Below are 12,184 nucleotides of genomic sequence, written 5' to 3'. Positions count from 1 at the left end.
AACAATTCATACTACACCCCCCTGCACTCTAAATAAGTTCAGCTCTAACATTTCCTCTTAATGCCCCTGTTGGTCCTTTCCACAAGCAGATCTCTTGCACATCCTATGGTCTTGCAGTCATACCCACAAATTATAGACCACTCTCAAGGTACGACTATCAAAAATGAGCTACCAAAAATCTACTTTATCCTGGGAGTTAGCAATTCTTCATGTTACAGACCTAAAATTCTCCAAGCTAAAGTACCTTATTCTAATTGCTATATGTTTACTCATTAAGCTTTATATTACTAAAAATTGGTTGGATGGCACAAAACTTTCTTGGAAAGGCTTTAGAACTATGGCAATTAAATATATATCTGCTCAAAAACTCATTATAAGAAACCTAAATAAATGAGTATACTATCAGAAATTCTGGTAATGTATTTTTGATCACATCCTAGTAGATTAGCAAGAGGATGGTAATGACTTAATATCAATCCAGGTATTTTACCAAGTATGTTTCATGTAATCACCTTCTTTACCTCCTTCATCTTTTCTTTATTCGTAAAGATTGTATATCAGTTTGTCTGATTTGATCAGGAGATACATTTTAGGTTTGTTTATACATGGTTCTTCCTTCCTGTTTCAGTGGCACTGTGTTGTATATATTGTGTATAGTTGTGATTTGTAGATTAGTAGCTATATAGGGAGTCTCTGGATTATACATAGAATGCTGTTGTTGTTTGTCTTTCGGCTTTTCCCAGTTAGGGGTTGCCACAGCGGAACTCTGGTCTGCTAATGATTGGCGGTAGATTTTCACGAACGCCGAGGTGCCAGCTCGACGTCCAACCTTCAACAAAGGCATGCCCATTTACGCATGTCTTTTGAATGCCACCCATCCATGGGGAGGACATGAGACTCAACACAGAAGGCACTCCCCGCAATCGAACTGGAGAACCTCTTGCTGTGAGGCAACAACGCTACCGCTGCACCACCGTGGCATATCTAGAATACTATTGAATTTTATATCAAACTGTTTCTTGATTGTCCCTGCTGTAAAATAATAATAAAATACTATTTGAAAAAAAAATGTGTAAAGACATGAATGATAGCAATGAATAAACAGTGAAAGGGCACGGTAAATATGTCAGTGTCCCCAAAATAGAATATGTCAATGTATGTACACTCCCAGCACAATTCAATAGCATAACATTAAGCACATTTGTAGATAGCACAGTACGTATTGCTGTTTACACCTCCTGAGCAAGTATATTATGATATGAACACACATTATAGTATATATGTGATGGTCATACAAGGTTACATGTTAATGGAGATGAATGGTTTTGATATAAACATCACTTACATGCACACTGGAGAGGAGACTTAGCAAGGATTGCATATCCAATAAGGGGTATGTGTATAGTGTGTAGATCTGCAAAATGACTTGCTTCAATAAGACTGGCATGCCAAAATAACTCTCAACCAATCAGTGACACATAGGCAACATATTCCTGGATAAGTGTTGACAGAAATAGGCACAATCATAGACACTTTTACAGCATTATGACTATTAATCTGTGGCATTGAGACAACATGTGTGTAACTTATTGTACATGTTCTTCAGAAACAGATGTGTAATGATTCTCAGTATTCTATAAGTAGTATTCATCTCCCCTTCCCCAAAATTGTCCAATTTTTGAGGGTTGCAGACTGACATTGTTAAAATTGGACTTGAAATCAGTGCCAGTTATGGCCAGATGATAGGTATGGATGACACATAAGCCACAATCACCACCTGCAAATTCAAGCCCATTCCATCAATGTTATCACTGAGCTGTGCATTTACTTGGTGCAACACAGACAGACGTATCACACAACCATCTAGAAGAACAACTTCAAAGTCTGCACTGTTAAATCCTAATGCATAATCACAAATAATGGTCGTACTGTGTAAACACTCCAACTCTATTACTCACGCCAAATCTTTTAATGCAAAGCTTTCAGGTTAACCACCCTTCATCAGTACATGCATTTGACTAAAGCATACCTGGCTGGCATAGGTATTGGCCATACAGATAATAACATATACAAATACCACACTACTATGAGTGGATTCCCTACACACAGCTGGGTATTACATACATCTGCCACACGTCATAGCAATGGATATTATCTGAATCATCAGCAACTGTTATGTGAATTAAGAAGTGATTATTATAATGAATGGTACAGCAGTTATGTGACAATGATGCTAATGCATCGACTATGCCCATGTGCACAGAAAGTACAGCAGTGCAATGTCAAGTGTCAATGATCAAGAAAGCTGTTACTGTAATATTTTACACATACCAAATAATAAATGGAGTACCCTGTATTAGCGCATGTCAAACTTCAAGACACATGCCACACTATCACTGTCCCCCTGACATTGCCAGTCAAAATATTATACTCCCATGAAATCCTGACATACATCCATATGTGCTCATACAAACTATCAAGTGGTAATACCAATGTGATGTAATGGCATGTCCAGGATGGAGTACAGTCACACTATAGCTGTATGGAGGCTACAGTTGCACTTAGGTGCACAAGAGAATACTAGGTTTACTGCTTAAGAGCCCATAAAAGCTTATCCAGATTCAACTTGAGTTTAACAATTTTCAATTGCTAGGTGAACAAAGTTCACAGAGATATGACTCTATACTATGGTATATAATACTGACTGCCTCTGTCCTTGATGGTAATGGGCATCACCCCAGGAGTAAATTTATGATTATACATCCATTGATCTAAGTTGCGCATGAAGAGTGTCAGGGAAGGGCTTTGCTTTATGTCAATGGAAGCTTGTTCCAGAGAAGGGATAGTCTCTGAGAGATGTATCTATCTCTCTAACATGATTTATTTATGTCACAGGCTTGGTTAAGATCCTTGGAATGAGAGAACCTCATGCAATTTGTTTTACAAATGTGTAACATTTCCAGCAGGGCCTGATCCAGCCACAGAATGCTCCTTCTTAGTCTACAGGAGAAAGAATACAGTGACAGAATTTTTAATCTTTCCATGTAGGTCTTGCTTTTATAACCTGTAGCTTCCTAGTGAGAGAACTTTGGGTTTGCTCCGGCTGTTGCAGATATTAGGTGATGTACATGCAAAAGGGTACATTATAATCAGTTATTGGTGTGATGAGGATCAAGTACAATGGAATTATAACATCCACTGATCTGGATGCCATGTCCTTACTTATGAGTTGTGCCACACAGAAGTCTTTCTCACCACTGTGGATACAGCGTGGTTGAAGTTCAGATTAATATCAATCTCTGTAATCATATCAAATACCATTGGGTCTACTTTTATGGAGTGATGTCTATGTTGTAATTAGGTGGGGTATTTGCTTTACAAAAGGGAATGATTATGATTTTTTTTTGCATTTATTTTGTCTCTATGGCTCCGGCATGTGTGTGCATTAGTCTTTTCTGTACTATCAGCATTATAGGTTCATAGGTTCATAGGTAGGTACTAGGCTATTAGCCCTAGGGCCTATATAAGCCTAGCTAAAAAGGTACCCTGGTTTCGCCACCCAAGAAAATTATTTTCCTGTGTCCCTGTCAAGCAGAGCCATAGAAGTGATCTTTGGGGTGAATTTCCTATTTCCCATCCAATCATCAAGACTTTTCTTGAAGAGTGCTAATGAGGAGCTCTGTTTGACATAGATAGGTAGTCTGTTCCAGAGTATGGGAAGTTTCTGGGACAGGAATCTATCTCTCCAGCATGTTCTGTTTATTGTGGTGACAAGGTTTAGGTCCCTAGAGCATGTAGCTCGGAGGGATTGGGATTTCTTTAAGTGGAGCATGTCCAACAGCTCTGGGTTTGACATAACTTTGTATGTTAGGCAGAGATCGCCTCTGAGTAGGCGATATGTGACGGAGTAAAGCTGGAGTTTTTTGAGACGGTCTGCTTAGGGCATCTGTTTGAGGCCAGTAATCCTTTGTGAGGTATTTCTGTGGCCTTTCCAGTTGTTGTAGATGTCTTGTGAGGTACATACCAAAAGGGGCATTGTACTCTATAATGGGTCTAATGAGTGATGAGTAGAGGGGAACAATGACCTCTTTTTTTCTGGATGAGAAACCTTTTGTGATGAGGTGAGCCACATAGAAGGATTTCCTGACCACTGTGGTGATGTGATCATCAAAGGAGAGATTATTGTCCACCTGTGTCCCAAGGTCTCTTATCACACTTTTGGCGTTAAGTAGGCTACCACTTATGTGGTAGTTCATGGGTATTTACCAAAGGGGATGACAATACACTTTTTGGCATTGAGCTTCAGGCCATGGCTTTGACAACAAGCATCTGTCTCTTGGATTCCATGTTTAACTCCAATTTGCAGTCAGCTGCAAACTTGTTCAGACAAAGACTATATAGATTTTATTGACTTCTGAGAAATATATACCAAACAGGAAAAGGCCTAGTATAGAAATCTATGATATACTCCTGGTGACTAGCCTCTTGCTAGAGGTGAATTCATCCACTTTGACAGTATGTGTCCTGTCAGTGATCCTTTTGGCTACCCACCTGGTTGCATAGGTTTTTATGCCCATTTGAGAGAGTTTATCTATAATACCTGCATGAGGAATTGTGTCAAAAGCCTTGACCAGGTCAGGTTAGGTGGGATACAAAGTCTTTCCCTCATCCATGGCCTTGGTGACCTTCTCGAAGAAGTGGACCAGATTTAATAGACATGATATACCCTTAATGGAGCCCATCTTGGTTGGCTCCAGACTTAACAGATTACCTTTGTCCTTGTTGATAAGGTCCATAATGATTATTTCCATGGCCTTACTAATGAGGCTATTCAGGCTTATTTTGATGGTTGAGTGATGACTATTGCTGTCCACCATTCTTCCAGAACATAGCCTGTCTGAAGGCTGTTGTTAAATAGATATGTCATGTGGGTCTGCTAGGTTATGTTTGCAGTTATTTAAAAGGCAACCTGGGATGTTGTCAGGTCCCACTGATGCTGTGTTTTTAGCCTTAGAGAGGTCAGTCATGATCTGCTCTGTTGAGATAATAGGCTGAGGAATGGTGGCAGTTATACTTTGGTTGATGACCAGTGGGGACAGGGGTTGAAGTTGATCCAAATCTGTCAGCTAGCAGGTTGCCTACTTCCTGTGGTTGAGTATGGGTGTTACCATCCACAAACAGCTCTGCACATAGCCGCATAGTTCCCTTAAGATTTCAGACATAGTTACAAAATGCTTTATGACATCACCTTCAAATACAACATTGTGTATGATACTCATGCAACACAATAGAACTGTTAACACAGTTGTACGGCTCAGCTTATTTCATGTCATTACATCATTTGTACATCATATGCATGTACGTATGTTTATCAGTGGGAATGTGTGGGTTACAGCCCTGACACTATCGCTGCACAACCCCTTTTTCTCATTTTTGCACATGGGGTCAGGGTGACAATCATCTAGAGCCAAGGTTTACATCACTGGCTGGCTAGCCCTGATGCAGTAAGTCATCTACATCACATATAGGGTCATAGGTTCATAGGTGTGTACTAGGATAATGGCCCTGGAGCCTTTACAAGCCTAGCCCATAGAATTACCCTGGCATTGTCACACCTATGGCCAATTTAGAGTGTCCAGTCCGCCTACTGCATGTTTTTGGAATGTGGGAGGAAACCAGAGCACCCAAAGGAACCCACACAAAGACAGAAAGAACAGTCAGACTCCATGTAGCAGGCTCCCCAGCCAAGGATTGAACCATGGAGCATCTTTCTTTGAGGTGACAGTACTATCTGCTGCACCACTGAGCCACTTCCACAGCCCTGACACCATATATGTACACATTACAGCTGTTGTGGATGCAGTTCATAGAGAACAGTTAATGACTCAAATGCTGACAGTCACAAAATGCTTCTGTAGAACACCTGAATACTCCTTGTGAACAGCAACACAGTTATGCATACAATGAATTCCCCAAGGCTGAAAGTGAATTTGAACATGCCATATGTTTCTGTGTATAACAGCATTACAACATGTGGATGAACCCAGGTGTATAATCAATATGATGCAATATTGCTATATGACAGATATTCCCAGATGCTAGGTATACACATTCTCCTCTGTGCCATACTGCAACTGGCATTGTGATAGTTGAATGAGAACTGTGTAGAATGTTGATATACTCCACCACAAGAACACATGCCTTAATAAGACAACAATATACATATGGTGGCATCCTCCGATGTCAACCCTCAGGAGGCATATTTCTACAGCTGTTAGGGAAGGAACATGCAACCAAATGGCAGCAGGGGGCATCAATGTAATAGCTCAGATCACAGACTGGACTACACTGTGGATAACATCATTATCGATATGTGCAATCTTTAGATGGTTATAAGGCATTACTTGGCTAATTAAAATCTAAGCCATTGTTATACAATTTAAAACAAAATTTCATATCTATGTCAAGGAAGATAGAAGCTGTTTATGCGTATGTGTTTGAGTTTATTACAGACTGCCTCAGTCCATATGTGGCATGTGCACAACCTCATGGCAAAATTAACAATCGTGCATACAGCAGCCTGCAGATGACTCGCACAGGGTAATGTATGGGCTATGCTTCATGAAGAGTGTATAAACCTTTGAGATGATGACATCCTCAGTGTTTTGCAGAAAGGATGTTATGTGAACAGAGGGAAAAGTTGATGTTGGATTCATGGGGCTATGTAAAATGTTCTCCTGAGTGGGAATCAAATGAAAAGAGATTCAAAACATCATTCATTGACCATAATACACCAACAACCAAGCACACCAATTGACTGAGTTCAGATTTAAACACACCTGTTCAGGTATACAAGCTGGATCCTATACAATGTAAAACTAACACCACTATAGACATCTGACTAACACTCTCAAAGTGTACTTTATAGAGGATGACATCATCAGTGTGTGCTGAGGAAAAGTGTTAGAAGTGTCTGATATAGCTGTGGACTCACATCCTGGTGTAAAATTGTCTCTAGACTGATAATTGAATGAAAACTCATAAATGCAAGTTAACTGCTGTGAGATTAGAGCCCCTACCTATCTCAGTTACACAAGACAGAGAATATGGTATTTAATGCTCACTCCAACCCAGACATCTGAGTCCAATGCTGTCAGAGTGATGACAACATCAGTGTATGCTAAGAAGGAGATGTTTGAAGGATTGTGTATTATAGATGTGGATTTACATCCAGATATAAAATCATCTCTAGACTGATATTTGAATGAATGTGCACACACACACACACACACACACACACACACACACACACACACACACACACACACACACACTCACAAGTTCACTGCAGTTAGATTAGAACCCCTACCTATTTAGTTACACATGATAAAGAACACAGTACTTAACACTCATACCAACACAGAAATCTGCAATTAATACTGTCAGAGTGCATTTTATAGGAGATGACATCATCACTGTTTGCTGAGAAGAAGATGTGAGGATTTTGTGACATAGATTTGGACTTACATCCCATTGTAAAATTGTCTCCAGACAGCTGTGGAGTCATGTGCCAGTGTAAACATATTTTCTAAATGATACTTGATCAGTGGTAGCAGGATCTGGAATCAAGTTCTTCTGACTACGCACACACAAGTTGACTGTTGTGAGATGTGATCCCCTACCTAACTAGGTTACAGAAGTTAAAGTGCAGAGTACTTAATCCTAGTGCCCTGGTACAAGTCTGACTTTAGCAGTGTCAGAGTGCACTTTGTAGAGGATGGCATTATCAGTGTATGGTGAAATGATGGTGTTGGGAGGTCTATAACACTGATGTGGAGTCACGTACCAGTGTAAAAGCATTTTCTGAAAAATACTTGAGTGGGAGCAGCAGGACTTGGAGTCAAACTCTTCTGACTATGAACATTCACTCTAACTTTTGTGAGATTACATCCCTTACCTAACTAGTTATACAAACCAGAAAACAGAGTACTTAATGCTAGTCCCATAGCACAAGTCTGACTTTATCTGTGTCAGAATGCACTTTATAGAAGATGACATCATCAGTGTATGGTGAGAAGATGATCCTGGGAGGTCCATACAAAATTGCTGTGGAGTCATGTACCAGTGGAAAAACATTTTCTGAATGATACTTGAGTGAGGGCAGTAAGACCTTGAGTCAAGCTCTTCTGACAACATACAAGCTGATGTTGTAAGATTCGATCTCCTACCTTACTAATTACACAAACTAAAGAACAGAGTGCTTAAAGCTAGTGCAATGGCACAAACTTGACTTTAACAGTATCAGCGTTCACTTTGTAGAGGATGACATCATCAATGTATATTGTGAAGATGATAGTTTAAGGGCTGAATGAAACTGCTATGGAGTCATGTACCAGTGCAAAAGTATTTCCTGAATGACACTTGATTGAGGTCAGCAGGACTTGGAGCAAAGCTCTTCTGACTATGCACATGCACTCGCGCGCACACACACACACACACACACACACACACACTCCAACATACAGTCACAAACACAAACTGACTGTTGTGCAATTCAATCCCCTACCTACCTAGTTCAACAAACTAGAGAAGGCACTGCTTAACACTTGCACTATTGCAGATATCTGATTTTAGCATTGTCACAGTACTCTTTAAAGAGGATGACAACATCTCTTTACACAGCACATCTCAGTGTGGTAAGGTAACATGTATTGTTATGAAACTTGTTTGCAAAGACAGAACATGGGATATGATTGTGTGACTGCAATTTGCAAAAATACATTTAAATATATAACCTAGGTGAAAGAAGTTGTCATGAATGCATGCTGCAGAACTGAGCCATACATGTACTTGTTTCTTAATATGTTGTTTAGATAACACACTCAAACACACACACATATACACACACTTTGGAAATACCAGTACTGCAAGGGTGGAAATATGTGTCTTCATATTCAGATGAAGTGATGTCTTCATTAATATAATTTACTGACAATATCAATGTGATATGATTTTGGATGACCAATGTCAAGTGTTAGTATAAACTCATACCAAATTTAACAATGCAGTTATGCTCTGTATTTCTGTAGTCTGCTTGACAATGGCCGAAGTACTGATATATCATTTACACGATCATTGCTGCACACACTATCAGAAAACATATGTTCAGTCAGCACACATGTCCCTGCTCTTCTCTTGTGTTTATGAATACCTTTCCATGTCATGGAAGAAAACAGTCCAGTAACCACAGTAAGACATGCTAAACATCTCTTTACACAGCACATCTCAGAGAAATTGATTTGTGCAGATGATGGCACAGTGCTAGCTCATGCATGATTCACATTTCATGAATTCACCTTGAAGTTGTGAAGTAGTTTTCAAGATATGTTATGGGAGAAATTGATGACAGCTACTATGATGGTCATGTTGTAGTCTGTCTTTGAAATGTTTTGGCCATAGTTTTATTACATTAATAACTGCTGTCATTGCCTTCCCTGTTGTGCAATGTTAAGCACAGAGCAAACACTGTTCTTTAATGAAAAAGTGTAAGATTTCATTCTGTTCACCTTCCTTCGTGCAATCAGACTCAGCAGCAATGCATGGCCATCAGCACTCTGGACAGTACTGAGTATGAAAAATGTACCTGCTGCCTAGCTTTCCTTATGACACAGTGTGTAAGAGCAGTGAGCTCCTGGTCAGATCACAGGTGAGCCACAAATCAAATCCAGAATATTATTTTTTAGAAATGGTGTCAGGATGGCATTTGCTAAGTAAATGTGATCAGGCCTGTAAATGTGACTAGAAATAAATACACTAAAGTATGTGGCTCCTTGAATGTTATCAGTAATGCCTACCTCAATACAATTGTACAACTAGTAGCTGTTTTGCACTCCTCACTGAAAATCACAAGTTAATTCTGTGTACAGCTTTCTAGAAATGATAAGGGTGGCACATCTTTTGAAATGATTATTATGATCAGCAGATATGCTAACTATTTGTGTAGGGGTGGATATGCTGAGAAGTGTGTGCAGTATGTTTCTTCATAAAGACAGTTTCCACATCACATTAGATGAACATTTCATCCATCATCAACTGTAGCTGACAAAAAGGGAATCCTACAGTAGATTTTTTGAGCGTTGCACAATACAGGAGCATTGATAAACTATTGAATCAAGGTAACATGTTTGTATTATCCATCAGTAGTCATGTCAGTATGTAAAAAAACATGAGATGACCTGTACATCCGTCAGCCTAATATATACACACACATAAAGAGGGAGAGTGAGTGAAGGGATGACTACAAGGAGAGATGAACATGCACATAACAATGTTTGGTGTAATGAAACATTCATGGACATGTTTTTGGTCTGTTTCATTATTAAACTGCCAAGCTCTGTAGCATAAAGTAACTGACATAGGAATACAAAAGGGTTAGGAGAGGGACAACAGGCTTATGACAAGCATAGCAAGGCTGGAAAAAAAGTTTTAGTTTTGGGAATGAATGTCACTTTAAATATTCATTTTTGGTCTAGTCTCAATATATCTCCATGAGAACTCATAACTTTGGCAACTGTTAAGATGTGGGTGATTAAACATATCATAAAGATATACCATCACACTAAGAAATCCTGTTAGATGCATCTGGAATTGCACCCTTGATGCTATAGCAAAAAAAAAAAAAAAAAATCAGTCAAGTGATTTAGATCAACACTGCACTTAGGAAGTAGCAGTTTGCTATATTAAACAGTCTAAAGAACTGTCAGAGTAACTGGTTCAAAGTAGTGACTTCAATCTACTTAAATCCTATGTTCCGCCAGTGCAGTAAGTTTAAGCATCACTGGGGGAGACAACCAGACTAGTGTAATTTATGGCAAAAACTCACCAGGTTTTACAATAGGATGTGGACAGCCATACACCACTGCTCAGCACTGGTGTACAATGACAAACTCTGGCAAATGTACAGGACAAAAGGTACAGGCTTTTTTATGGGCCATTTTTGTCCATGTGTGTCATACTATTTTTTGACTGGATTAAAGGTCTGAAAATGGGGTTGATAGAAAAGTGGTGAAATAGGGGGCCAAGCAGATGGAAGAACAAAGGTGAAGTGATAAAGGATTTTTGCAGAAGCGAATTTGGAAAGAGCCATAGATATCCACTTCTCCGACACTGTAAAGTGAATATGTATAGAAATTTGGATGAATTTGGACTGTCATTACAACACAGATAGGTCACAACAATTTAATAATGTTGTATAGCCAATTGGACCAAATCAAGTGTGCTGAGAAGACACATGTACTAAGTTGAGACCTATGTATGGGACAATTTATTTTTTCTGGATTTCAACAAGAAAGGAATGTTGGAGAAGGGACATAGGAATGTGAGGGTCATGTAGGTAAGGTAGGTGAGAAAGGAGGTGCAGACAGACAAACAGGACAGACACAGGCATGGTGATGGACACAAAAGTTTGGTTGACACCATGATTGGGGATAGGGTCTATATCAGAAGATCGAAGTTTGAAAACTTCGAATCTGATATGGTCGACACCATATGATCAAAGTCCTGAAACTTCAAATCTTTTAACAGAGATCTCTGTACAGAGTGGAAAGGAAAGATTTCCCTTTTCTGCACTGTAGTGTGATCTTGGAGTTGGTAAATTTAAGTAGCAGAGGTATGGTGGGCGCAGCACCCCATGTGGGGGTGCAAGGGGGCTTGCCCCCCTGCCTAGAGCATTTAAATGGTTTGTTTTTGTAGGTTGTTGTGTTTTATTACATTTTCGATATTTCAAGACTTTGATTATATGGTGTCGACCATATCAGATTCGAAGTTTTGAAACTTCGATAATGTAATATAGACCCTTGGAGATAGGTAGGGGACATCAAAGGCATATGCCTTTCAAGTGTGGGAACACTGAGAATCTAGTCCTCACCCTCAGAGCTGTCATCACTGTCCCTTTTTTCAGTTCCCTGTTAGACTGCTTAACACGGGAGCTCTTGTCTATTTTAATGAGCAACCTCTCCAGGTGACTGATGCAGGCACCAAGGCCAATTTCAAAGACATCATGTACTATCCCTGGCAGCTCCTCGTGGGTGATCTAATCACTGTCGGATAGTACCAATGTACCAGCAGCTGGGGCATTACTACCTGATGTAGATGGGCCAGGTAGTGCAGGGGCTGTGGAGGCTGT

Source organism: Protopterus annectens, chromosome 4.part0, assembly GCF_019279795.1.
Source record: "Protopterus annectens isolate FY-2018-M chromosome 4.part0, PAN1.0, whole genome shotgun sequence".
Classification (NCBI taxonomy): Eukaryota; Metazoa; Chordata; order Ceratodontiformes; family Protopteridae; genus Protopterus; species Protopterus annectens.
Note: the sequence above shows the minus strand (reverse complement) of the source record.